This window comes from Amyelois transitella, chromosome 4 (assembly GCF_032362555.1).
Source record: "Amyelois transitella isolate CPQ chromosome 4, ilAmyTran1.1, whole genome shotgun sequence".
Classification (NCBI taxonomy): Eukaryota; Metazoa; Arthropoda; class Insecta; order Lepidoptera; family Pyralidae; genus Amyelois; species Amyelois transitella.
In genome coordinates this window covers 2,328,755-2,353,710 of record NC_083507.1, presented here as the reverse complement: position 1 = coordinate 2,353,710, position 24,956 = coordinate 2,328,755, and the positions used below count along the sequence as shown (strand labels likewise).

General features: G+C 35.1%; 1 protein-coding gene across 1 annotated transcript in view; it reads right to left on the bottom strand.

Annotated features, from left to right (window-relative positions):
* LOC106129350 (uncharacterized) overlaps positions 1 to 24,485 on the bottom strand; it is a 90,211-nt gene extending 65,726 nt beyond the window's left edge. Inside the window, exon 1 of the mRNA XM_013327883.2 lies at positions 24,165 to 24,485. The gene's annotated coding sequence lies outside the window, so the exon portion shown is untranslated. The remainder of the gene's footprint in view (positions 1 to 24,164) is intronic.
* Between the last annotated feature and the right edge of the window lie 471 nt (positions 24,486 to 24,956).

Genomic DNA, 24,956 nt, shown 5'->3' with positions numbered 1-24,956 from the left:
TAGGTAGTTAGTGTGGGCAGGCACTTAGTTATCTTAAACCGGTTTCTCGATTTGCGACAGTTAAATGCACTTTCTGCACTCTGTTCCGCATTTTTATGCAAAATTTCAGCTCGTTCGTGCTTTGAATACACGTGAATTGTTTTGTTGAAGACCACCCTTTAGATTTTAATGGAATCGACGAAGTGGAGGTTAAAATCTAGTCCGTCTTACCAATGGCAATAAATATATTCCTTGCGGGGTAGTCAGAATCCACAGTTCTAATGATGGCTTCGTCAGACTTTATGATGGAATTGAGATTCAAATAGTGACGTTGTTAGCCCATGACCTACAAGAGGAATCCCAAGTTTATGCGTCTACCTCTAAGTCGCTTTTTACGACATCCATGGGAAAGAAGTGGTTTTATCCTTAAGTGCCGGAAACCACACGGCAATAAATATGAGATCGGTCATATTAAAGATTGTGTATTTGTTTCATATTAAAGATTATGTTTGTACAATATAACCGAATAGGGTTTCCATAAAATTATATACATATACTAGCTATCCCAGCAAACGTTATTTTGCATTTTGTGCATATGAAAATAGATGTTGACTGATTCTGAGACCTAATCAATATGCTCACAAAATTCCATGAGAATCGGTGAAGCCGTTTCGGAAGAGTACGGGAACGAACATTGTAACACGAGAATTCTGTCCTCTACAAAAATCAGGCGATCTATCATTCTGTAAGGGAGAGTAAAAATATTTTTGATTTTTTTTCTATATAAATCTACTCAGTCTCCTCATCCAAACATTCTGTGATAATTTCCTCATCAAATGAAAAGTATTTAATTTTAACTAATATTTGCATCCGCTTATGACTGTTGTGAATATTTTAAACAATAATTTATATTTCCAATCAAATAGTTATCTAAATTATATGAATAGAACACTGACAGAAGTGACTGACTGAAATATATCTACTAAACTATTAAAGTTTGGTAGATATATATCAAAAGACACCAGAAACCGCTGCGTCCACTCAAGGCAAGGGTTTCATTTGGGGTCTCACAGTGGATTTCCCAAAATTCCCGCGGTTATTCGTTTTACACGGCAGATTCCCGGGAGTACTCTAGCAAAAATAAATTTTAAGTATCAGCAGGCAGCTTTTTATATAATAAATACTCAAAAATGTTAGATAATTTAACAAAGGTAAATAATTTAATAAACATATATATATATATATAACACGGTCTACAAGGCCAAAAGCACTTGTCATATCGCTCTGTTCGAAATATTTTTTCTTATCAACAATTACAACGCGAAAACAGTAGCACTGTTGACACTTTCTATGTTGAAATTTGCAATTTAGTCACGTATGTGCGGGTACACACGACACTACATCAACAGCATCGTTGGTAGAACGGTTATGGTGCAAGAATTAACGCACACCGTAGCACAGGTTCAAATCCTTACGCGGTCATGTGCCAATAACTCTATCTGCGTAACCCTAACATTAGTCTGATTACTCTTGCGGTGACAGTAGACATCGTGAGTCCTGCACATTTAGGCAGTTGCCTAGATTTGTGTGATACATCTTTTAAAAACCTGACTGACAAAAGATTTGACGGCCTCTGTGGCGCAGCGGTAATACGCTTGTCTGTGACATCGGAGGTCTCGGGTTCGAATCCCGGCCAGGGCATGATGAGAAAAGAACTTTTTCTGATTGGCCTGGGTCTTGGATGTTTATCTATACTAAGTATTTATTATAAAATATAGTATCGTTGAGTTAGTATCTCGTAACACAAGTCTCAAAGAACTTACTTCGAGGCTAACTCAATCAGTGTAATTTGTAAAAAAAAAATAGATAATTCATTTATTTAATTTTCTACGCACAATTTACACTTACATATGGAATACAAATTAATTAGGGTGTGAGTTGCAGCAATACAAAAAGGTCACAACTTAACGAATTTATTGCTATAGAGCAATACGAATACACTGATTTTCAGTTATGACCTAGGTGCTAGTGCAGGTCAATCTCTGAAGACTCAAGAGTCGTGTCGTGACTTATGTGAAATACAGGATCATGATCAAAGGCGCATCGCTGGTGATATGAAGTCAAGACTACTTAAAACCGACGAGCATGCATGAAGAACGTTATAAATGTACGAATGTGTGAACGATATAAATGGATGAAGCGATAGTTGGGGCGACATCAGTAACGTCACACGCCATTAGCCAATCACAGCAATAAACGATGCGCTCAGCCAATAGGGCGAAGAGTCTGTGGCGACATCTGAAAACGTCCCATGTCACCAGCCATTCACAGCGCGAAAGCTAAATAACGATATCAAAGATTTCACAGATTGGGAGTATAAATAAAAAATCGAAAAAAATTAATTCTAAATTGCATAAGGTATTGTGTTGTTGCCTGTACTTGTTTACGTTTTAAAGAGCAAGCACGTTTACGTATTTCGGCAGCTCATGTCTGTTAGTTTGTATTGTATTGTAAAATAATAGAAAACACTACGCAAGAACCTCTTACTTTTAAAGAACTTGTTAAATCTTTCCACAATAAGATAAACTCAATATTTAGTACGCAAATAGAATGAAAAACATGTTCAAACATAATAAATAAATACATACGACACTAACGATTCTATATTTTATAATAAATACTTATATAGATAAACTTCCACGAGCCAGGCCAATCAGAAAAAGTTCGTTTCTCATCATGCCCTGGCCGGGATTCGAACAAGGGACCTCCAATGTCACAGACAAGCGTACTACCGCTGCGCCACAGAGGCCGTCAGAGTAGTTACATTACATTTTAGTAAGTATTTATAAGAATAGCATTAATCTTTAATAATTATGTTACTAACAAAAAAGTTATAGAAAATTTCTATAACCCTTGGATCCCACAACCAAAAACCGTCAGCCGTAACAAAACTCATTGTTTCAGTTAGGAAGGAGAAAGTCTTCTTCGGAATGGGCTATTGTTCGTAGCAGATTCACTTTCTATTCGATCTAGACTTGTTTGAGCCTATATGATTTTTTATACAACTCATAGTGTACCATTTTAACCGACATCAAAAAAGGAGAAGGTTCTCAATTTCACCGTACATTACTTTCGTTAAAGTTTTATTAAATGTTATTATGTATTATTGGATAATTATTTGTTTTTTGTTTTCATATTATGTTCTATGTCGGTCATTCTTCTATGGAGAGGTACATTTTATTATTCACTAACAAACATTTTTATTTTTCTCCATTTAATCATTTGGTTTCTAAAAACGTTAGTGATGGAAAAAAATACTTATCATCGAAAGAAGATTCTTCAAAGCTTTCTGACAGAACTTATGTAGGTAGTACGTACATATATTATCCAAATGGTAAGTACCTACTCCTATTTCAGTCAGAGTTAATCATAAAAAAATATATAATTACAAAAAAAAATTCAGGTTCAATATTCTTACAACTCGCTAGGTTTTTATGAGATTATTAATTTTCAGCGGGATACCTGCAACAAAGAAAAAATATTGTATAAAATACAGTGTAGTTAACAAAAATAATTCGCGCAGGAATTCCAGGAAACCGTCTATAAGTGCACCTATAGAAAGCTGGTAATTTCTTACATTCTTCAAGTCTCTATAGGACCCAGTGGTATGGCCTGTAGGTTGTCTGTCAGTCAGTCACTCAATAACAGATAATTTTTATATAAATAAATCTAATTTTGCCATGGGGAACCACATAAAAATCATGAAAGAATTGTACCACTCCATCTCTTTCCCATGGATGTCGTAAAAGGCGACTACGGGATTGGGATTCTATTTTTAGGCGATGGGCTAGCAACCTGTCACTATTTGAATCACAATTCTATCATTAAGCCAAATAGCTGAACGTGGCCTATCAGTCTTTTCAAGACTGTTGGCTCTAACTACCCCACAAGGGATATAGATGTGACCATATGTATATATCTAATATTGATTGATTGATTAATAGCTATAACAAAAAGGTGAGCAACAGGTTTCAAGACATAACAATTGAAAGCACTTAAGCAATATGTAATCGGTAGTAATGTGCCACCCTTCGAATTGTCTTGCTTAATGGTGACATAATAATACTTGCTACTGTTATACAATGCAGGTTGAAATTCAATCCAGGTCGTGTCCATCCGGTTTTCGACTAGAATTCTTAATTTTAAGGTCACAATTAAAATTTGTTAATTTTGATTTATGAAGATTACGAGTAGATTTGTCCGTCGTATTTTTTTTTTAATTTTGATACTTCTTCCAGGCCAGCAATCTGTCACTATTTGAATCTCAATTCCATCATTAAGCAAATACAGCTGAACATGGTCTTTCATTCTTTTTTGTAACTGTCGGCTCTGTCTACCCCACAAGGGATATAGACGTGACTATATGTATTCACGATTGTCCGTAGTTAAGCTCGTGTACTTTGTAGTTCATCATTAATCCAATAGAAATAGTATTTTTTCTTTGTTTTTGAGTTTTTTATTAGCCTCTTCCTACTAATATCCTACTTCCTTATTAATCCTGTTATGCTATTTTATTCGCGTTGCATTATACTATTTATTTCAAAATCTGTTAAGTTTAACATCTGCCATTTATCCCAAAAATGCCTGAAAAGTAAGAAGCTTATCTGTTAATTGAAGGACAAAAAAACCACTTCATCTAACTTAAACTTCCGTTGAAGACTTATTCGTTTGTAAGTTCGTAATTCTCAAAATCAATTTTTACGGCACGGTGACCTTTTGAATTACCTTGGAAACCGTATATGCTTTGAGAAAATTCTATCTTTTCTATTGTAAAAGAAAAACTAGACTCGCCACAAGCCGATGAAGGAACAAAGAACAAGATTGTTTTCGCAGGAAATTAATTGTTGTGTACTCAGGTTGAAGAGACTCGCTTTTGTCTGTCGTTTCATCTCGTGATAGTTTAACCGACTGAAAACACCTCTGTTGCTCGGTACTATTGTCTGTATTGTTTTTTCATCAATAGAGTGATGAACGTTGATGAAGCGAAAGAAGTATGTAGGGATCGTGGCAATAGACGGAAGAAGTCTCTGCTTAACCTAGAGGAAAGAAGCGTGATTTTATGCTATGTAGTTTAAAAACGTGAGTTTGTGTGTAAGTTACCTTCCCTTTTCCAAACTCTTAATTATACCTACCTACAAACGCAAAATTTCAAGAAGATTGCTTCAGTAGATAACGCGTGAAGAGACAACAAACAAACGAACGAACAAATAAATATGCTTATTATAAGCTTTAGTAATGAACAAATTTTAAAGATATATAATATAATCTGTGCAATTTGTCCAAAAAAAAACTGCGTTTTTAATGGTAATAAAACAAGAAAACAGTCTTTATTCTAAGATAACCACATCTTAACGATTAAGATATGATGGTGACAAATCGATTTGTAGGTTAAGAAGGCCTAATAAAAAAGTGTTAATTAAGTACTCTTTATGTCTGGGTAGTACACTAACCACATTTTATCGATTATGATATAAATAACAGTGATAAATGGAGTCGTGGTTATACGGTTAAGTCACCCGAATTAAAAACGTGTGATACGTAAAAAGGTTCAAATAGCCGAATTTAAATTTTTCTTTTAAAGACTATTAGGCTTTGTCTTCCCAGCAGGGTATATAGACGTGATAATATGTATCACATCGCATCGCACATTAACACATCGCTTAGAATCGCAAATATATTCATCAGGCTTAAGAACATTCCTCTTTGACGCTATAACGTTACACGTTATGCAAATACTTTGCAGGTTTACACCGTCACTTACGTGGTTCTACTAATTTCATTATCGCTCCCTACTTTAATGAATAGAGTATTCAGTTACGTACTTGAGAGGCAAAATAGTGTCGTGTGAGGACGTGGGGTTCCTAGCACTTTAGAATAGGAATTGGAGCACTTCGGATTGTCATTTGCAGAGCTGAAGGACTACAGGCACATCGCGACAGGTGATATCCTGAAATTTATGGAACATATTCGGAAAATCCAATGCTAGTACATAAATAACGATTGGAATTACTATGGATCTTATAATTTATATTACTCCGTACACCAATAAGCATAAAGATATCAAAATAATTAGTTTAGAAGTCATAAGGGAACATTTATTAACATCCATACAACATACACATTGAATCTGAATCTGATGGTTTAAATTCATTGATTGCAAGTCACAAGTTTCGTGATGTTACAAAGGTAAAGATTAATTCAAGTGACGAACTCCAGCCCTGTAGCATACATGCCACGCGAGGCGCCGTATATATCTCGCAAAAAACTATTGTTGTCCCGTTTTACGTTATAATAAAAAGCGAAACAGCGATAGTTTTTCGCGTGATATTTACAGCGTCGCGCGTGTCATGCTCGGGGGGCTGCAAGGGTCCAGCAAACAATGGGGTAAAATTATACCCTCCTTTTTTCTTCACCGCACCATGTCTGCGGCACCAATGGTCCCGGGTTCAAATCCCGGCCAGGGCATGATAAGAAACGAACTTTCTCTGCCTTTCCTGAGTCTTGGATGTATATTTATATAAGTATTTATTATAAAATGTAGTATCGTTGAGTTAGTATCTCGTAAAATAAGTCTCGAACTTACTTCGAGGCTAACTCAATCTGTGTTATTTGTCCTGTATATATTTATTTATTTATTTTATGTGTTTGCCTACTTAAAAATAAAAACATCGAAAATCAAACTGAAAGAATTCAAATATCATCGTATTCAATCCTACATAGTACAGCAGCCATTAGTAACAATAAACCGCAGGCTTCCTTATTACAAAACCACAAGGTTCCAACTCAAAAGGCATTGATATCAATACATTGGAAGCCCAATAGCATCTGACATTGTAATTCAGACCTTAATACCCACACAACAATGCCTATCCATCCTTTGAGAGTGATAAATTGCTAGTGTTGCATTGACAAAACTATTTCTATTCAATTTTTAATTTCAACACAATTTTATTTCATTACTTATTGAAGTGAACATTCTCATTCATCGTCTTCCTTTTCAGCGTTATTCCCAATTGCATCACTATGAACTATCCTCGATTTGATGTCAAGTTTTTACTCGAAGCGTCTCTCGTCAGACCACTGCTACCTTGGCTTGTTTGCACGTTATGTACATACATTAGTTTGAATGCTAATCGATGCCTCTACGGTGAGTAAAAACATCAGGAAACCTACACATTCAGGCAACTGGATGTGTAACTATGATCTATAAAGGTTTAGGTTCCCTGCAACAATTGCGGAGGTCAGATCATGGCCAATACATGCGCCCTGAACTCTTCTTCAGAGAGGTGAGGATGTAACCGGAGAAGAAGATAGATAGATAAAACCTTTATTCACTATCACAATACGTTTGTGGTAACATACATAATTCACAGCAATAACAAAGGTGAATGTGCAATGCGTAAGTATGAACCGCGAACAAAGATGGACAGTGAAAAGATCCTGACTCAGCATGATGTCGCAGGTGTAGACACTATGACGCTGATGATTCTGAACCATAGGTGAGCTTAGCGAAGCCATGCGAAGTGGAGATAATAGTACTGGATACTCTTGAAGCTGTTGTCTTCTGACCATCGCACCTTTGCTGGAGTACCTAACCCATAGGATCATGATCACACATCCAGTTGCCTGAATGTGCAATTGTCCATGTTATTTACTATCACCGCAAGAGCATCGATTAGCACTCAAATTAATATTTATTCATTCATATAATCACGTCTTTATTCCTTGCAGGGTATACAGAGCCAGCAGTCTTGAAAGACAGATAAGCTACGTAAAGCAGTTACTGAGATTCAAATAGCCGCAGGTTGCTTGCCCATCGCCTAAAAGAAGAATCCCAATTTATACGAGTATGGCTATCCCTTAGTCTTGATGAGATGAAGTGGTCCTATTCTATTCTATTAATAAACATAACTCAAAAATAGCAATAAGAACATCGCTGCTGTAGAATTTGTCAAACATTTTTTTATTATTTGGGCATGATGAACGACCACCTTGCACAGATTTTGTTTATAAACTCTCACGCAATGGAAAGTACGACGTACAGTGTCAAACAAAACTTTCTTCCGAACTGTGCGGTAGTTGTTTAGTACCTTCAACTAATGTTAAATTCTCATATTTCACCAAATAGCTGACATTAGATTAAACCTACACTTTCACTGATGCTGGACCAAAAAACTATAATTACGCGGTATGCCATCATCATCTTTTGAACTTTACGTGTGGTCTAAAACACTAGATATTTATTTATATTTTTTTAAAACTATAGTGAAAAAAAAAGTGTACAAATGGCGGACCTAATGCCGTTTGCGGTAGCATTCTCTACCAGTATATTTTATATATGTGTCGTAATTAATGTAAAATTTAAAGTAACATCTTTCTTAAGTAAATACAAAAAAATATAATAAAATCGTTTTTTCTTTCAAACCGTCAATGCACGTAACGATCTTGATTCGTAATGACTTCTTAGTCCCCTTCATCACAGCTACAGATAATCGTTGAAAGGCGTTCGTGATGCTAAGTACATATTGTTTCCTCCATTTAGTCTTTAAGTTAATTTAATGAAATTGTAATGCTAAACAATAGTCAAACTTCTATAACTTGTACCACACATTCCGCCCATGAAAGGTCATTGCGTCACTCACGACGAACCTGTGAATTTGACATTAAACGCGAAATAACTGCAGGTAAGGTTAGCGACGATCTCCTGGGCCCAAGGCTGGTGTAGAACGAATTTCTAGGACGTAGGTAAGCGTTTGAACAGGTTTTGTACTTGCTGTATTGTTTTGTGAAGTAACAATCACGAAGGAAAAGATTTAAGCGCGTGTGATTCGATTCTTATGATTATTCAGTATTTACTCAAAAAGTGGGCAACGTCCCTTATTAGGTAGACAGAAGCAATATTCTTGAAAAGACCGGAAGAAGAAAGGAAACTGGTCTAAGCTACATACATACATATAATACTTTTTCCCGAGGGAGAATGCAGAGACCATATCTTTCCACTTGCCACGATCCCTGCACACCTTTTTTCGCTTCATCCACATTCATAACTCTCTTCATGCAAGTCTAACTGGTCTTAGCTGTTTCGTTTTTCGCCTTCTACACCACCATGGAAGCGAAAAGTTAACTTATCAAAATGATTAAATCAAGGTCTCTAGTTGTGTTGTGTTTTACCGACAAACATTCGGTACCTACGTGCTAATTTCTAGTCTATTTTAAACTAGTGAGGTCAGACCCCGACCGATTTGGATTTCAAGGCTCTTTATTCGAAGATCTGAATATTTGGGTCAATCTTGTTATTTATTTAAAATACATTAGGTAGGTCAGGTTTTACATAAAGCTACTCCCGTCTGACCTCTGCAGCCTTTGGAACAAATATTGGATCGTTGTTTAGGTTTCGATATTTACACTTCCCAGTAAGAACTTCGGTACAAACTAATGTACATAACTCGGAAGCGAATCATTAGTACACAAGACTCAGATGAAACCTGGGTTACCTCCCATACACCAATCAAGGCGAGAAGACACAGTTACCTCCAGAGCCCACCGTACTTGTTCGAATTTGGAACTGAGGTGTATCACACTATAATTCTGACCTAACCTTAATCTGTGATTTGTCCCTCCATTTTTATACTAACTTATTTATTAACTTCTGCGAGTTAATTAGTTCAAAACTCCCACGTACGCTAAAGTTATGGAATTAGCTGAGTAAACTTTTTCCACGTGACGTAATTAAAATTTACCCAGTTGGGGTTATAGTGTGTGTTGTTTTCAACCATGGGTTATTAAGTTTTGTTAAATAAGGTAAAGCATACAGGTATGTATATGTTTAGTATAGGTTTTTGGTATAAATATTGAATTAGCTGTGTCTGCGATTGCGACGAAACATTATTTATTATCACCCACACAAAGGTCCTCTACTTAACCCAATGGTAGACTGATCCGCCTATTGTATTTAACAAATTATAATTGTTATCTACAATAAAGAATAAATAAATAAATTTACTGGATAATCATATATATCACGTTTATTTCCCATACGGGGTAAACATAGCAACAGTCACGAATCGATTTAAAGGCCACGTTCAGATGAATGGCCTAATGATGAAATTTCAATTCTAAAGGTATTTTCTCCTTTACCAAATCAAAGAGGATCCAGTCGGATGCTCTACAGTCGCATTGTGGAGATTCCATTAATACCCGTTTACTAGAAAATCGCCAGTAAACGAATGGACCCTCTTTATGTTTGTCTTTACCTTAATGGTTCAATTAAGCATAAGAAAAATCATAAAAAGAAACTACTTATACAACAGATTTAAAAAAAAACCTCCATCTATTTTAGTAGCAAAAATTCAATAAGAAAAACTTTAAACTGTTCAATTTTTTTTTATTTATTTATATATTTATGTACATCAAGGAAAAAGTAATATTAGAACTTAAACTCAATAAACATTTAGTACAAGGGCTTATTATTATGACTTAAAAAAATATTTCGTTACATTATTTTTTAAACACACGTGTGTAAATTGAGCCTTGCTCCAACATCGCGTGATCAAAACCGCACAGCGGGCAGTTAATCACGGTTTAGGAGACAGTCACAATGATGAGCATGTTAGGGAAGGGTTAAATGAGTTATAAAAAGTTATGACTACGTAGTGTTATTAAAAATTGGGCGGTATGACGTAGGTTGATGACTAGACTTACTGGCAGATGGACAAAATTTACAAATTACATTTCTATATTAATATAATTTCTGCAGCTATTCTATTGCTTTTATTCTAATCCAAGAACTTTGAAAAGGTAATTATCGTGTCTAACATTCAGTCTTCTACTATAACTTCCTTAGACGTATAAAATGAAGAAATTGTAACAGCGCGCCCAAAACACCGCCCTGTCTTTAGTAACGGGTTAAACACTAAAACGTGAATGAAAAATGAAATTTTGCAATTTCTTAGACCAACTTATGTACCTGTTACTTTACTACGGAATTAAATATTTTGATTGGATTGTACTATACTGCTATTAAACTCGATGGGATCTCGCCAAGAAAATTTTCATGGAATATGTATATGAAGTTCAGTCTCATCATTCATCTAAGTTAGTTTTACAGAAATTTCGGGTACTCTTGACCTGACTCTTTACCAGGACGTCTTTAATTTGATCAAGATACGTTCGTCTAGGTCCCACTCCGATCTTTCCCTCCACACTCTACTTGTATATCTGCTTAGTCAAACTTTCTGCTTTCATTCATCCTCTCCACATGACCAAACCATCTTAACATACCCTTTTCTATTCCTGTAACTACATCTTCCTTCAAATCACAACATTCCCTTATCACGCTGTTCGTATTGTAAAAGGCTACTAAATAGGTCAAAAAACTTGAGATTCTTTTTTTAGATGGGCTAGTTTCTATTCCTGTAACTACATCTTCCTTCAAATCACAACATTCCCTTATCACGCTGTTCGTATTGTAAAAGGCTACTAAATAGGTCAAAAAACTTGAGATTCTTTTTTTAGATGGGCTAGTCACCTGTCACAGGTATGCCTGGCCTTACAGTGTTTGCGAGACTATTGGCTCTGTCAACGCCCTACGGATAAAGACGTGATTCTATGTGTATAAAAAAGAAAATTGCAATTTTCATAGGACAAGGAGAAAAATTAATACAACAATTTCAATAGTAGGCGCCTCACAATACTCGTACTTATCTTAAAGAGAGGCTACAGGGAGACCTGTTGCTACGACTGAACCTGGAAATGACTGCGATAAAAATAAATATAAGAAGTGCTGAAGTTACAATTTAAGCTTTCGACCTTATATCGTTGGGATAAAGTGGAATATCGAGGCGATAAAGGTGTTTAAACGTAGTACCTTTTTGATGTTACCTCTTGTTGTCAGATGGTGGGAAAGGAAATAGCGGTTTCCTCGTCCTTTCTTTTTACGAGTCGGGAATGAGAATTTTTGATAGGTACTTATTTTTTAAAACCTATACTAGGTGGATGTTCATTGTTCGTACGAATTTCATATAATATTATAGGTGTGAAATTGACACACTGACCACGCAGAGATGAGAAAAGGTAATGTAGGCAAGTTGTCTTGTGCTTGTGATGATTTTCTTTTCCGTAATATACTGTTAATGAAATAAATGAAAATTATTTATTTTCCACCAATCAATTTTGGGCCAATTTTTTTTTTATTTTTTGTACGTATGTCGCCATTCTTTGTAACGCAACAATTTTTAAAACGTTGTTGGTCTGATTTTAATGAAATATATATTTATATATATAATACTAGGTAGAACTTTTAATTTCGTGGGGCATTCTTTCATTCATTTTAAGATATTTACAATTAAGTATGTAAAAAATAACAACTGGTATTTTAAATTCCTGATTCCATAAACAATATTATTAATATATTCAATACATAGGTATGTATGCTATGTAGTAGTATGTAGGGTTTTAATTCACGTATGACCGAAAGAGGATTCAAAGACAGTGCCAATTGTTAAAAGACTAGGTCACTATTAGCTTAATGGCTTGCTGAATAAAAAAATGTTATTGTGTTTCTTATAGTGACAGGTTATTACTTTTGTGGCCACATAGTGAAACGAAGAACCTCAAACAATCATGATCAATACAAGTTAATCTTTCTTTTAGTATCTCATCGCATCCTAACTTCGTGATCATTTCTTGACGGCCCGGTGGGCAACGCGGACATTCGTCATTACCAGGTCATTGTCATTGCTAATTGTGCAATACTTGCCCGAGAACTGCTTCGCATCGGCCATTACTGAGGAACGTCAATACTAAACGGGTAAAAAAGTTACTATGTTACGGCCGGAACACGTTTTTCAACGGCCTTTTACAGACACGCTTCGATAATGAAGTTCTAGATTTAATTTTATTTTATTATGTATTATAGTGTTATGTTATAAAGAAAAAGCTTTAGTAAGATTTTCCAGAAAAAAAAAGCTTAATTATGCTAAGAGTATTTTTATAAAAAAGGTCATAATAACCGCAAAAACCTCTTTATTACGTTTGAATGGAGTTGGAAAAAAAATATCTTAAAAAAATTTGCACGCAATTCTCAGATTTTTTTCATGCGTCGCCCATACAGTATTGATACAATTTCCTCTAATTATTTATAATCGATTTGTAGTCCTTTGAAATCAATTATGAAAGATATTCAGTTGACATTTTCCCATTAAAACCCGAGGACACTCGATGTAGACGTATAATTATATTAATACAGCTCAGCCGGGTATTTCCCGCCATTTTTCTTTCCCGAGGGTGATTCATCGTTCCCGTCTTGGTGATATCGTCTTATTGCACAATTTATATGATGCTATGAGTGTTTGCTACTGAGGGAAGTGAAGATGGGATGAGATGGAATAGGATGGGAAAAGAGATGAGACAAGACTGACGTTATAAAAATATAAATTAAAAACTTAAAACCAAAATAATAAAAACAATCTTTCATATTGTTCATGAATTAGGGGAGACTTTCGATAAAATAAAAATTAACTTAATACACGAGCCCGACACGTACTTATTGTTATAAATAGTTTGTTTAAACAATCTTTTTAACTCGCCACTATATGAGCGTAACTGTTCGAAATTCTGTAGTATTTTTTTTTTATTTAACTATACCGTCAACAGCATAACAACGTGATTTTGCTTAAACCAAATTGCGTTACGGAGTTTTTGTTCGTTATCAAATTATCCGAGTCGAGCCCTTGAATCGATTCCGTTCGATTCATTACGATGACTTTTTACTTTTTTTTCATTGCGGTTCACTTCCGCCATTTTTTTTGTTTTTTTTTTAATGAGTTCGGACTAATCTCACACAATTTTGTACTTACATGAACTAATTACTGTATCCATGATGAAAAACGTGAAATCTTACACAAACATATCACGTAGCTAACTCAATAGACCTGAGCGTCATTTAGCCGGCTGGATTTGTGTTGAAATTGATTCAGAGATTATCTATAAGAAAAATAATAAGTTTATAAGCGGTAGGTATATTTATGTTCAAGTATCAGAGGCCGATGTCGATACATACCTAATCTGACATACTTATTAATACATCTATATATAACCGTGTGGTTTTCGACACTTTGGAATAGAACTAATTCATATCTTTCCATGGATGTCGTAAAAGGTGCGCAACTTGTTACTATTTGAATATCAATTCCATCATTAATATACACATTAACGTAGCTTTTGTCTTTTCAAGACTTTTGTTGGCCCGCAAGGGATACAGACGTAACTATATGTATGAATATATTGATACATATGTATGGATGGATGGTTTATACAAGAACCTGTAATGACCTTTTATAGAAGTTTTCGCCTCGTGACAAAAAAAATGGATAAGCAGAACAAAAACAATTCCATTGCGAATCCTCTTAAACTGATGTATGAACGATTTTATTAAACTCCACTCATTCATCATACGGTTGGCAAAATAAGTATGTAACAATATATATCGATACCTCAGTTTAGATCCAAAAATATGACTAGTAGAGAATGCCATATTATTATTCTATTCAGGTCCATTAAATTGTAGGTGAATTTACACACTTTACACTTTATAAGTGCAATAAAGTTTAAAACATAAATTTGAATTCGTCATAATGAGCGAATTCTCCTTTTGCTTCATCCACTTTCATCAATCGCGCAATCTCATTTCAGGGTACCTTGACTGACTGACTGAATGCCTGACTTGACCATCAGAACGTCTCCGTTTAAATCAAGAAACGTACGTCTTTGGCTACCAACATTCTGATTTATACTCACTCGCCTATTGTATATTTGCTTAGTTAATTATTGGTAAATAATTTTTAAAAATACATACTCTTTTGCTGCTAACCGTACTACTCCCAGAATATGAAACATTCAACTTTTTCAATATACCTTAATATAACCGTGATAAGAGTTTTCAACTCACACATTTAATATTTAAAGAAAAACTCCGTATGTTTATCTTCCTGAAAGTTTCCAAATATGATCGATTTTTGGTAAGGTCATGTCAGTAAACATGGCGTTTATAAGTAAACTAGCTGTTGCCAGCGAATTCTTCCGCGTTCAATCTCTTTAAATCATAAGTTATTCCAATGTCTTAGCTTCGTCGTTACCTTTTCCCACTTTTTACGTGGGGTCGGCACAGAATGTTAGTTTTTTCCAATTACTTCTGTCAATTGCGATCTCACTGGTTACTCCCTTTCTCCATCCATCCTTTTTCGGTCTTCCCCTATTTCTTAAACCTTTCACTTCCACATTTAAGGCTCTTTTAGTAACATGACCTTATTATTCCAATGTCTTAGCTAATTCACTGCAAAGTTAAATAAAAATCCTTACCCTAGTTTTTGCGTGAAAATGTGACAAACACACACACACAACCCTACAAACTTTCGCATTTTTAATATTTGTGGGAAGGAAAGGATTTTAAATTATATTTCACCCGCACCTTTATACAAATTACAAACTGTTAATAAATTTATAAGTTAGACCTCCAACTATAACTATATAGGTATACAAATTTACTTTAAGCGAACAATTTGCATAAACTAACACAGAGACGAAAAATAATTATAAATATAGTAGTTCATCAATCTATTGGTATTATAAATCCCTAACAGGTTTAACATCCAAAGAAAAACCTGGTTAGTAATCAGAAACAGGATGCATTTAAAACCAGCCATCCGTAATCTATATCACGTTATCATTTCCCATATAAGATATTTTAATATATGATGAGCTTAGATAGTCTCTCAATATTTATAACTAGTTCTTGTCCTAGACTGCCTGGGAATTTTAGCATTTAAAAAATATGTTAAGGAAGACGTAAAAATTTTAAAGAGGTTAAGGAGATATAACGTGACTTGTCTGCAATTCGCATTAAAATACATACATACATACATTTTATAATTTATGTTATCACGTCTATATCCTTTTCAGGCTATTCAGAGCCAATAGTTTTGATATATTAAAATTTAGAAAATCTCGTAAAGATTGTAGTAGTAAAAATTCGATAAACTCCTGTACATCAATTTTAATTAAATTTGACATTTTATTTAAAATTTAATTACTTTTATTGCAATAAAATCGAAACAATGTATTCTCTCGTCCACTTTTTTTATTCTAAGTTTAGATTATTGTAAAGTTGACGTCCATGAGCAAAATATTGCAGTGCAGTTTTTTCCCGCTTCTTCTGCTTTGGAAGCGGCACTAAGCTTAGCTTCAAGTAATTTATTCGACAACCAACGTTCTTAAAACAAATGATGTGACCAATATACACTGATGTTTAAAATGTTTATAAATGAATGAGAAATTGTTTTTTGAGAATGCTTCTGTTTATTGTTTAACTATGTACCTATATGCGAATGTATTCTTATCAAAAGCCGGTAAAACTCAGCTCAACGACCTTAAGGCACGACTCCGTGGGAACTGAACGCTCGTACCGTGAGAATAGCAACACTTAATGTTAGACATTTTTCGATAGAAAATAAATATTTCTTAATTTTTCATACATACATACATATGATCACTATATCCCTTGCGGGGTAGACTGAGCCAATTATACATAACACTAAAAGGCCACGTTGAACTGTATGGTTTATTGATGGAATTGAATCCCTCAAATATTGACAGGTCGCTAGCCCATCGCCTACAATAAAAATATCAAATTTATTAGAATTATTTATTATTGAATTTAAAAGGGAAAAGAAGATTGATTGGTTATTGATTAAAGAGCACGTTGTAGCAACGAGCGGCTCGTTTTTGTCAAGTTTGTCTACCACGTAAATTATAAAGACGTGACAATATTTATTTATTTAATCTTTATTATACAAAATACAAATGTAAAGCCCAATTGGCGAACTTAATGCTAGAAGCATTTATCTATCAGTCAACCATTTTTATAGACAGAGAACTTTATGTGGGGTCAAACTTAACAAATATACGATAATGTATTAATGTATCTTCATATACATATAATAGGTATGCATTTACTAATGAATTTCAATCCATTGATATCAATAACAATCCTAAATACCTTTTTCTTGCAATCGCCGTGGGCGCAATAAACCTACAGGGTGTTGCAATGATGCTAAAAACAGTTACCTTATTAATCCTCTTTGTGCAAAAGACGTTTCGTGGGAGTCGGCAGTTGCTTAAGAATTATATTATTATCTGGCCGAAGTACTTCCAAATGCTATGAGGTTTCATGTGGTACAAAGGGACTGAATTTATGAGTTCGCTTTGCAAATTTATTGCTTAGTGGGTCAAGTTAAGGAATTCAATTTGAAGACAAGCTACCATGTAAGGTCTGGGAGGGAAGAAAGGACACAGTGTGTGGCAGCTGCTTCTCAGCCCGCGCAGATCGTAAAAGTCATCAGGGGAAAAGGTTGTACATACTTGGACTTAGAATTCAGCATACAAGTTAATACTTAGTTCACGTACATACAAATAATAGTAACAACAACATCGTGTGGTTCTCGGCACCAATATAAATAAATATAGGACCATTCCATCTCATTCCAATGGATGTCGTAAAAGGCGACTAAGGGATAGGCTATTACCTTGAGATTCTTCTTTTAGGCGATGGGCTAGCAACCTGTCACTATTTGAATCTCAATTCTATCAATAAACTTGTCAGATGAACGTGACCTATCAATCTTTCAAGACTGCTGGCTCTGTCTACCCCGCAAGGAATATAGACGTGATTATATGAATGAATCAATGAAAACAACATCACATTGCATTACCGAACAACCCATAGCGTTCGATCGAGCTTAAACACACCAATTTGTTTGTTGTTACGGTTAAATCAATATAAACACCAAATTTATCTACGCCATTGTTGTTGTTAAACGTTTAAACAGATAGTTATTGGTCGTATGTTTTCCGGCAGAGCAGAATTTTCCCGAGACGATTTAGAAAGGCTACCAAAGGACACACTATCTTATTCTTTCTGTCGTTTGTCCCGCTAACTCCTCACCTCTCTGGAGAAGAGCCCAGGGCACAGGCGGGCCTGTGACTATGATCCCATAATACACCAAACGATACCAAAGAACACACCATATGGCACAGAATTTACCTTAAAGAAGCATGCACGCACAAGGACATGAAGTAAAATGTACACTTCGCAAAATAAGCACTCACCCAAAATTGCGCATTTTGCAGAATTTGACATAACTATTACTGATTTTGCGAAGTCCACATTCTGCATCAGACCCATTCGCAAATTAAACTTCTATGTTTATGGCGTTTTCATACACGTTATTAAACTAGTAAATAATCATTTTCGTCAATCGTACCTCAGCTTAAATAAAACCAACTTCATTGTTAAATTGAAAATGCCCACAAAAACTCAGACAATACGCTTCAAACAAATATTAAAGCGTGGCTCAAGGCAAAATCTGACATTGTGTAATTACCAGTTAACGAGTGACCGAGATGAGAACAAATCGAATGAATCGAGTTATCAGATTTCCATTTGGACAAGTTTATTCGAGTCGGGCGGCGGTTGTGCAATCGGTTATATCAAGATGATTAGATCTTATTGATTTCTGTACTCTTTTTGTTGTGGTTTGGATAAGATCATAATTGCTCTGGCGATATGGTTCCGACCGATGGAGCATACGCGCAAAAATATCACGGGACTGTTTTTACCGGAACCTAATTAATATATATATTTTTTTCATTTTAAACTAGCGATTCATTAATTCAGCTACCATTAAGGGGGAATGGTTCTGGAGCGTAAATTATTGATAACAGTATACTAAAAGGTGAAAAAAATTTCATATTATCAAGAGGCATAATGTTTGGACCTTCCAACTCCTGAATGGTCTTTGGTGAGTTCAGAGACCACCAGGAAAGGATTAGAGACTGCTGCATTTATAAATATTAAAATTACCATACGCAGTACAATTGATTGGATGTCTACCCAATTCGACTATCGATTTATTGGTAAATTACTGACAATAGTATCTACTTTGAGACACTAATTATGCATAATGCGGTAACGGTACTTACATGTGACGACGACATACAATAATATTAAGTAGGGTGACCATTAAATTTAAATGCTAGTACTCGTTTAGATCAAGTACTCGCCATATAATTTATCACTATGTATAAGTCTAGAAGTTGGGATTGCGTTTAAGGTGTCCAATGTGCAAGGTGTGGAATCTTTGTCAACGTTTCTCCGGATTGCTAAAACAAAATATTAATAAGTACCTTTAATATATCTTTATTGTACGAGTCATGCATTTTTTAATTGTACATAATTCCGAAGGCAATAAACTGCGTCCTAATAGATTATACATTTCATGAAACTACCTAAATGTGTGTGAAAAAATTGAATTCACAAAAGAATGAATTAATCCGGATCAACTGAGGATCGGCTGATGGAAAAAGAATTGCGGCCGATGGTTGTGGTAGTCACGTCTCAGACATCAGAAAACGACAACAAGATTTTTTCAGTTATTTTCGTAGATATTTCTCGTCAAGTCAAAGGTTGTCTGGAATAGATCGCATAATGCGATTAGGTCGCGTATGTGCATCATCTTATTTATATAATTTATTGTATTTCAAAATTTTATGCACATTATTTTTATTGTTTTTCCCCATATTTCTTCGTATCGCATGGCGAGCCTACACGTGACACACTTTTAATATGGCGGCTATAGATCAAGCAATATTAAGTGCACTTTTAAACATCTTAAAAGTGTCACATAAAATACAGAACTTGTAACCAAAATGGGTGTTACGACATAATTTATTGAACTTCATTGTTGTAACTTAAATAATAAGTTTAAAAGTTATTTTAACGACAAATAACAACTGTAAATCTTACGACAAATAACTTAACGGTACGGTGAGGGAAAACATCGTGAGGAAACCTGCACAATCAGGCAACTGGATCCAATACGGATTAGGTTAGGTTAGCATTCTTTGATAGAGTTACAAACACACTCGCAGTTCCTCACTCACTCTACCTACTCCGCAAGAGATGTAGAGGTGATATAAATGTAGGTATTATTGCTACAGTGAAAGAAAACATCATAAAGGATGAAGCATTAATCAATTTATCTAATTTACTACATTCATCGACTATTATCTTCAAACCCCAGAGACTAATGAACTAAGGCTCTGACAGGAAAGTTATGGCGACCATTTAAGGATAATTCTATTCACAGTATTAATCGGACAAGACTGTGCTATTGACAGGGAAGAATTGTTCTTTTCTTTGCTCGGCTTCCTTCACAACTGACAAAAACAAATAATCGAATTTAAAGGTAAAAACTCAGGCCGAGATAAATAGGTAAATACTTATTTATTATTACATCTTTATCCCTCTTGTGGTAGGCCTCGGTGGCAGACGGAGCCTACAGTTTTAAAAAAGACTGAAGAACCAAGAAGAGAAGAGGCCACGCTCATATAAATAATAATGGAACTAAGATTCACATAATGAGGTTGCTAGCCCATCGCCTAAAAGAAGAACATACATACATATAGTCACGTCTATATCCCTTACGGGGTAGACAGAGCCAATAGTCCCGAAAAGACTGAATGGCCACGTTCAGCTGCTCGGCTTAATGATGGAATTGAGATCCAAATAGTGACAGGTTGCTAGCCCATCGCCTAAAAAAAGAATCACAAGTATGTAAGCCTATCCCTTAGTCGCCTTTTATGACATCCATGGGAAAGAAATGGAGTGGTCCTATTCTTTTTTGTATTGGTGCCGGGAACCACACGGCACTGCAAATCGCTTCATCTGAGCCAAGTGTTTTCTTCTGTTTAAAGTGAAAATAAAACGGAACGCAACAGAATGCATCATCATACGTAATGGGTAATGCAATGCGCGCGCGCAGGTATCACGTAATAGTGCACGCTATTATTGGCATTGCAGTAGTGGACGCGATTGTCCGACTTCTTGTTCCTGCAATAATTTGTGAAGATAAAAAATCATTATATCTGTAGCGGGAGCGATAGTTCGTGTTCGACCGCCACAAAGGGCCACAAACCGCCACAATCTTCCGCCAGGCCAGATTTCATGTCTGGGGAACGGCGGCTCCGACGATGTTAAGTCGGAGGTTGTAGTTATATATACTAATATACTTTGCTTGCGCGATTTAGACTCTTCGTTGCTAATACTTCAGCGCACATTCTTTACTATGATTAACAGATGGCGGTGTGACGTTACTGATATCGCTATATACTATATTATCTGATTTGTAAAAAAAAATATAGAATACAAAAGTTTCCGAGACTACATAACGGAGTATCTGTCACATTAACCTTACTGGTTTTGGTCAAACCCGGTTGAGACCATGTTGTCCTTATTGGGCTGACGAGTGAGCTTGGATCTGAATTTATTCCTTACTGGTTTCCTAAACTGGCATTTTATGCACTAATGGAACGAACACTTGATTATTTTAGGAACGAAAATTACTTTAAATAAAATTATTAAAATGATTGAAAAGAAAATTTATACATTTGTGTTTATCAACAAGACCACACTAACAATAAAGAGAAAAGATTTTTTATTTTTGTAACCAATAAACTTAACAACACAGATATACAATTCGGGAGTGACATAGGCTAATTTTTCTGAAATTTCCTCCGGGAGCGAAACTAGGCGAGGCTCATAAATAATCATTATAATAATTATCACAATCATTTTAATATTTAATAATACAATTTCTAACTTCATTTTCATCGTTATTCGTAAACTGAACACTAATGTAACGATAACTGCAATCTAGTTTCTATGTCTGTTACGAGTATAACAAAATGTCTACAAGTCTACTAACAAGAACTAAGCCAACATTTCATATCATCTGAAGAGGAACAGGTAAACAAACACTCAACAAGTATCCAAGTTGTTTCAAGGAACTTATTGCTTCGGCAAGAAATATCGTGTTACGGTATTACGCTGTAAACTTCATTGAAATTTGAATAGTAATAGGTAGTTCTACTTTAGAAACTTTTGCGTCAGGTAACACCTAGTAGTTATAAAGAAAGTTTCAGGTGGAAAATTGTCTGAAAGTCAGATTTATTATAGTTCTGCCCCTGAGGTACGACGATGTCTACATATCTGAATCACCAGGTGTACAACGGATTTGGAATAAAAATAATAAAATAAACTTAGCTTTTGCAAGCTAATTAATGGTTAGGAGTAAGACAAGGAACCAGCTGATAAATAGAGAAGATTATTTGAATAACTAGTTAAATAAAGCCACTTCAAGACACAAATCTTACTACGCATCCACTGGTTTCATACAGGTTTTTGTTAGAACAATTCAGAACATTTTCAAACAATATACCATTAGGTATTTTTAGGTACTTTATTTTAAATATTTTCATGTAATCAACAAATAAAAGTCTAATAAAAAAACGGGCCGATATAAATGCCCTGCGGGACACCAAACTTATCAGATACGAAAGACGAACAATGACCTTTAATTGCAACAGCTTGACAACAATCACGAAGATGTGATGTGATCTAACGAATGAGGTCATTGTGTATCTATCTGACGCCTCAAAACGAGTAAAATGTATGTGGGATTTAATCAAACGCTTTATTATAATCGATATTAATTAAACAATATCCACCTGTCGAGATTTTTCGTGTCATTGTGGTATTTGTGATACTAAAACGATAAAAAAAATCGTCTTGGTATTCTTCAGGGAGACGATCCCAGTTTTCTATTAAAGGAACCAACCTTAACGAAGGCAAGGTAGTAAAATAATGTCTGTTCTTGATTGCCAACAGACGCCCTTTCGGTAAGAGCAAACCTGCATAATCCGACATCTGAATGCGTAGCTATTATTTCAATATGGTTTAGGTTCCTTCGCGAAGATTTCACAGCAGATGTTAGGCGAGGGTCGCTTCGAGTAAAATCCTGACTTACTACCAGGATTGCCGCCAAAGTTGAATCTCAAACTTCTCTCCAGAGAGATAAAAACGCAACCAGGACGGAGGTTGACCGTGATCATGTTTGTTCATCTGAATAACCTTCTGATATATGACAGCAAGCTATGTTTTTAGAATTATCGCCAAATAAAAATAGTGTCGTGTGGTTTCCGGCACTTTAGAATAGAAACACTCCAATCTTTCCCATGCATGTCGTAACAAGCGATTAAGGGATAGGCTTATAAACTCAGGATTTCTCTTGTAGGCGATGGGCTAGCAACATGTTACTACATATTTGAATCTCCATTCCATAAGGCCATACTGAACTTGGCCTTTCAGTATTTTCAAGACTGTTAGCTATGTCTACCCCGCAAGGGATATAGACGTAACTTTATGTACGTATGTAAAATAGTTGTTGATAAAAAGAGACGATGAATTTTATCGTTACTTTAATCTTCGAGGTGTTTACGGCAAATTAACATATTTCTTAATCAATTGCAGTGACCTTTTAACAAACAATATTTTATCTTTATGTAGATAACGTTTGGTAACTGTGGTTTCTTGTGACGACCTTTAGTGCAAAACGCATAATTTCTTAATTGTTTCATGGTTATTCTGATAAAATTGATTAGGTAACATACATACATATAATCACGTCTATATCCCTTGCGGGGTAGACAGAGCCAACAATCTTGAAAAGATTGATAGGCCACGTTCAGCTGTTTGGCTTAACGATAGAATTGAGATACAAATAGTGATAATAAGAATAATATAAATAAGGCTATACCTACTTTAGTCACCTTTTACAAAATTCATGGGAACGAGATAGAGGTCCTATTCTTTTTTTTATTGGTGCCAGGAACCACACTGCACCTAAGGTATCAATTAAATAAACATTTCAAGACAAATAACATTAATAAAGCTAGCCCCAACCCAAACTAAATTTCTTGATTAACGATGAACAAATGCCGAATTACTTTATTCACCATAACTTAAAAACTTCTATGACATTATGCCATTCTATGCAGATCCGACATGTATGGTTTGGTAAAGCTTTTCTCAATTTAAAAATCATTGTTAAAGTTTTACCCTTTACTGTTAAATTTGAATATGTAATCCATTCGTATAAATTACGTTATTCGATTAAAAATTATCACGGGTAGGCAATACTACTTACGTCGTAATATAATAGTAAATTCTTTACCTGATAAATTCTGAAGCTTCACAAACTTGGATGCAGAAAACCAGTCCAATAGTTCCAATTAGAATCCAAATCGATGCAAAATAAACGAAAACACAGTTCACAAATCGTTTCTATTAGCTGTAGCGGCGAAACTTTGTAATGTCAACACAACTTTTTTCTATGAAATTCCAAATTTGAACGACGTTGAGCACTTTTAATTTTTTTAAATCACTCTCTTGCCATTATTAGGTCTGGTTTAATATTCGATTTGGAAAGGATTAAGATTATTTTTCATCGCGATTAATACGGGTTTCGTCGCCATATTGACACGTCTGTCCGCCGTGGCGGCATAACTGGACTGGCGCAAACATGGCCGAATGCTAGGTGAGCGCTGCCGGGCGGGCAAAGATCATACAAGCAGATTGTTCAGGTGAGAAAGGTACCTACAGAACAGAATCTAAATTCTATAAAACTTTGTTCTTGTGTCCCTATTCAATTTTTATTCTCGGTCTTCTTTGCTTGTTTTCGATAGAATAATAATACAAGATAGATCATATGTCACGTTTTTATCCCTTACGGGACATACAGGGACAATAAGCCACGTTCAGCTAGATGGCTTAATTATGGATTTGAGATTCAGAAAGTGACGGATTGAAAGTTCATACCATAGTATAAAAGAATCCCAAATCCGTAAGCATTTCCCTTGATTGGCTTATACGATCTCCAGGAAAGATAAGCAGCTATATATCGACGCTTAACCATTCCTCCTTCGATTTGAGATCATTTACATACATACATACATATGTTCACGCC